We start from the raw sequence: 6,000 nt of genomic DNA on the forward strand, positions 1-6,000 counted from the left end.
TGCCGATTGACCCGGATGCCTTGGGTGGAGTTGAGTGAGTTTGAGAGGGTGAGTGTAACGGATGGTTATCGTGAAGCGCAGTCAAGAAGGGCTGGGGTGAGTAGCGGTGCTATGGGTTAAACTCACTCTCACATCCTCAAAAGACGCATAGACCCAGTACTTAGAAGTGAATTCACCTCTTGGTATAGCGGTCTGTGTTGCTGCCTGCGGTGTGGGAGACCGGGGTTCAACTCCCACTCGGGGCATCGAAGTTTGAGGTGACGTTGTCACAACCGTTACATACATACATATTAGGGGTCAAGGTTGAACCAGGTCAAGGTTCAAATCAATTAGCCTATAGGCTACAAATTTACAAAACATACTGCAGCTCAAGTGCCAGAACATAGGGTACATAGTTACAATAACAGTAGTACGTAGTTAGATGTAACACACTTCACATGCAAAATAGAAATAAATATATAATAAGAAAACTTAAAAAACAGAAGAATTTATTAAAAAACAGAACCAGACAGAATGTGTGTATTTACAGGAAGGGTTTAATGTCAAACTCTTCATTCAGTCCAAGAGGGGCCATAGTCTGCAGGGTGTGTATATGGTAGGTCTCTCTCTGCAAAAGTAGTTTGCTATGGTCTCCGCCTCTCGCTGGTCTCTCTACCTTTTCAATGCCAGTGTATCTAAGTTAATGTGCTGATATTGTGTCCTGCCTGTCTAAAGTGTACTGCAACCGGGTTATGTTTCTACCTAATTAAATGTCCATGTGGCCTGAGCTATGTAGGCAAAACCAACCGGCAACTCAAAACACGCATCAGCGAACACCGCAGCAACATCAGATGTTGTGATGAAAATAACCCGGTTGCAGTACACTTTAGACAGGCAGGACACAATATCAGCACATTAACTTAGATACACTGGCATTGAAAAGGTAGAGAGACCAACGAGAGGCGGAGACCATGGCAAACTGCTTTTGCAGAGAGAGACCTACCATATACACACCCCAGTTCAGACTATGGCCCCTCTTGGACTGAATGAAGAGTTTGACATTAAACCCTTCCTGTAAATACACACATTCTGACGTTCTGTTTTTTTATAGATTTTTCTGTTTTTTAAGTTTTCTTATTATATATTTTTTTCTATTTTGCATGTGATGGTGTGTTACATCTAACTACTAACTACCGTACTACTGTTATTGTAACTAATGTACCGTATGTTCTGGCACTTGAGCTGCAGTATGTTTTGTAAATGTGTAGCCTATAGGCTAATTGATTTGAACCTTGACCTGGTTCAACCTTGACCCCTAATATGTATGTATATATACCCCACCCCTTTTCACATGTTGGTTACACTTGAAAAAGGCCACAGGCCGAAACGTTGTGTTAAAGTAAATTAAACTTGGGAACACGGCAGACGGTGTGCTGACCTTTTTTCCACAACCTTACATATCTATTTGAGTCAAGCACCCGTGACTATACTTTGGATGTGCGTGAGTCTTTTCTACTTAATAAAAGACCATCTCATCTTATCTTACTTAAGAGACTGTGCTGGAGGAAAGGATGCTTCCACTCAGATCCATAGTGAGAACAGAAATGCAATTTCAGCTGATTGCGTGAACTATAACGCTACGTGTTCTTTTTGAATGATTAAACCATTTGACTTGGAGAAAATCCGTCAATCTGGTGAAAGTCTACGGATATCCAACCCAGTATCCTGCAGTATGCCCACCATGTGCCCACAGTGAAGGAGCTCTTACAGTGGTCAGAGGCGGAGAAGAGTGAGGTACATTTTCCACACCACACTGTGGCACCGACTGCAAACAGCATGACTCACTGTTTCCAAACGCTGAAGGTTTGTGTGAAAGACCACATCGCAGGCTGACAATCCGGGCTCCAACTAAATGCTATATTATGTCCATCAGCGTTGTGTAAATAAATATTCAATGGTGTACAACTCAGATGAGCTCCCAGACATGGAATCCAAATCGGCGCGGGACGTCGCCATCATATACACCAAGGACCCGCCTGTTAGCTTCAATAGTATCCAGCTGCAGGCCCGCAGAACCATACGAGGCTCCTCCCACTGCCACACTGTGCGGCCCCACGCTTTGCGGACCCACGCTCTGTGGCCCCTCTCGATTTGGGTCACGTGACCGTCACAGTCCCCCTCTCTCCCAATGGCTGATTTGGGTCACGTGACCGTCACAGGCCCGCTCGCTCAGCAGCGCCACCCACCCAATGGCTGAATTGGAGTATTGCACTGTGCGGGATTGATTGATTGAAAACTTTATTAATTTTCATTAACCCACAATATTGTCACCCACTGTAACTGAGAAGCCGTCGGTCTTGCTGAGTTTGTTATTTGAACCGAAGAGAATGGACTCTGTTTTGCCCATGTGTAATGATAGTTTGTTATCAGCGAGCCAGGTGCAGATTCTGCCGAGTTTCGAGCTGAGGGTTTTTTCAACCTGTAACTTGTTCTTGTCAGAGACCAGCAGGGCTGAGTCGTCCGCAAATAGGAACAAGTTGCAGTCACAAGCTGACGACATGTCATTTGCATAAATTAGGAACAGTAGCGGTCCTAGTATGCTTCCTTGTGGAACACCACAGCTCACTGTGAGGGGGGGGATAGGGTACCGTAAAACAGAGTCCATTCTCTTCGGATCAAATAACAAACTCAGCAAGACCGACGGCTTCTCAGTTACAGTGGGTGACACTATTGTCACAAGGAAAGATGAAATTACATACCTAGGTTCCATCCTAGAGGCAAATCTTTCCTGTGACAAAATGGCATCCAAGGTAATAAAAAAAGTCAACCAACGAACTAGATTCTTGTACCGGATCTCCTCTCTGGTAAACAAGAATACCCTGAAGACTCTGGCAGGAGCACTCATTCAAGGGTACTACGACTATGCTTGCACCTCATGGTACCAAAGGACCTCAAAGGCGCTAAAAACAAGATTACAAACATCACAAAACAAACTGGTCAGACTTCTACTTGACCTTACCCCTAGAACCCACCTCACCCCTGCCCACTTTGACAACCTAGGATGGCTTAGAGTAGACGACAGAGTACAGCAACTTGCAATGGGCCTGGTCTACAAGATACACTATACGACTAAGGTACCCATGTACATGTCAAAATACTTCCCAAAGGTCAGTGAATACCACGACCACAACACCAGAGGAAGCTCAACAAATCATGTTAAACCCAGATTCGGCTCAAACAAGGGACTAAACAAGTTTCGCAATTATGCCACATCAATGTGGAACGCCCTACCCAAAGCTGTAAAGGAATGTGAATCCCTACCCACATTCAAAACCGCTCTTAAAGAGCACCTACGGAAGGCTGCTATTCGAAACTGGCCACCGTAAATGTCCAAACCCCCCCACCCCCACCCCCTCCTAATAGACGCCTCCTCCCCACCGCATGTATATATTCTCTCCACACCGTATGTATATTTCTCTCCCACCCACCCACCCCCTCCTAATGTACAGTCCCCTCCCCATCATATGTATATACTCAGGATCTATGGGTAACAGTACTGTATATTTGCATATCGTATATGTCACAAATGTAACAGTACTAAATATCTGTATGTCATGTATGTCCCTATGCCATAAATGTCATGTATGTTGTGTATGTCATAAATGTCACTATGAATTGAAAATGGGGGACCCTGATGTAAACAAGACGAAAGTCTTTCTCTGGTCTGCATCCCCTTAACAATTGTGTGTATTGAGCCGTACTGTATTGTACCCATTCTGCAATCTGTTAAATAAAGTTTTCATTCATTCATTCATTCATTCATTCATTCATTCATTCATTCATTCATTCATTCATTCATTCATTCATTCATTCATTCATGAGTGTGTTGGCTGGACTGAACTAACAGGCACTGATGAACCCTCCTGTTACCATGTACCAAGTATTTGTGGAATCAATGTGATTCCACAAAACTACCGCCCTGTTTCTATTCTCACCTCCATCTCGAAAGTCATGGAAAAAATAGTCTACGAACAGGTCGAAAAGTACCTAGCGGAAAAAAATCTAATCTACGAATTCCAATCTGGCTTCAGAACATCCCACTCCACTGACACATGCCTTCTCTATTTGAATGACCACATCAAACAAGAGGTGGACGCAGGCAAATACTGCGGCATGGTCATGCTGGACCTACAAAAGGCCTTTGACACGGTCAATCACTCCATTCTGATTGACAAGCTAAAAGCAATTGGTTTTGATAGTCTATCAGTGAGCTGGATGCAATCCTACCATGAGGGGAGGGAACAGATGGTGGAGGTAAACGGTACCCTATCCCCCCCCCTCACAGTGAGCTGTGGTGTTCCACAAGGAAGCATACTAGGACCGCTACTGTTCCTAATTTATGCAAATGACATGTCGTCAGCTTGTGACTGCAACTTGTTCCTGTTTGCGGACGACTCAGCCCTGCTGGTCTCTGACAAGAACAAGTTACAGGTTGAAAAAACCCTCAGCTCGGAACTAGGCAGAATCTGCATATGGCTCGCTGATAACAAACTATCATTACACATGGGCAAAACAGAGTCCATTCTCTTCGGTTCAAATAACAAACTCAGCAAGACCGACGGCTTCTCAGTTACAGTGGGTGACAATATTGTCACAAGAAAAGATGAAATTACCTACCTGGGTTCCATCCTAGAGGCTAATCTCTCCTGTGACAAAATGGCATCCAATGTAATAAAAAAAGTCAACCAACGAACTCGATTCTTGTACCGGATCTCCTCTCTGGTAAACAAGAATACCCTGAAGACTCTGGCAGGAGCACTCATTCAGGGGTACTACGACTATGCTTGCACCTCATGGTACCAAAGCACCTCAAAGGCGCTAAAAACAAAATTACAAACATCTCAAAACAAACTGGTCAGACTACTGCTTGACCTTACTCCTAGAACCCACCTCACCCCTGCCCACTTTGACAACCTAGGATGGCTTAGAGTAGACGACAGAGTACAGCAACTTGCAATGGGCCTGGTCTACAAGATACACTACACGACCAAGGTACCCATGTACATGTCAAAATACTTCCCAAAGGTCAGTGAATACCACGATCACAACACCAGAGGGAGCTCCACAAATCATGTTAAACCCAGATTCGGCTCAAATAAGGGACTAAACACGTTTCGCAATTATGCCACATCAATGTGGAACGCCCTACCCAAAGCTGTAAAGGAATGTGGATCACTACCCACTTTCAAAACCTCTCTCAAGGGACACCTACGGGAGACTGCAATTCAACACTGGCCCCTGTAAATATCCGAACCCAACCCCCTCCAATGTACAGTCATTTACCTAGTATGGTTTTGTCAATAGTCCAATGTACAATTTTGTTTGTTTGTACAGTGTCTCCCCCCCCCCCCCCCCCCCTCAATGTACAGTTTTGCTTGTATATACAGTGTTCAACATATAAAAAGTATGTCAAAGTGGTATTGGTTCTTGGTTCTTGGTTGGTTATATGTTATACAGTATGAATCATTTTGGAATAAATACCAGAAAATGTGTTTCAGGTTAAACCACTTTGACATTTTTAACAAAGTCCTGTGTCGCTTGTGGCTGGTCATTATGGGAGTCTAGAGTGCCACCTATAGGTCATTAGTACAGTATACAGCAGGGTCAGCAACCAATGGCACGCTAGCAAGTGTGTAAGAGAGGAACCTTTTTGGAAATGTTGAAGTGTCCTCTCATCCCCATGACAAGGTACCTCTTTCATAGCCATTGGCAGTTGCACAGCCTGTTATTTATGGTAGTTTGAATGATATACCAGGGATATTTCAGGGTCAGAGCCAATCAGAAGGGTCAGTCTGTTGTTGTTTGCCGAACATTGAGTGTTAAACGCCATTTTGAGAAAGAACATGAGAAAGGTCTAAAAGATGAGGCAGACAAGGCTGAATGTGTCCAGGTATGGCAAGCAAGCATCCCATAAAGACGGCAGAATTCTTGTATAGCGCTCTTATATAATTATGAGAGGAA

This window comes from Notolepis coatsorum (assembly GCF_963971535.1).
Source record: "Notolepis coatsorum genome assembly, chromosome: 7".
Lineage (NCBI taxonomy): Eukaryota > Metazoa > Chordata > Actinopteri > Aulopiformes > Paralepididae > Notolepis > Notolepis coatsorum.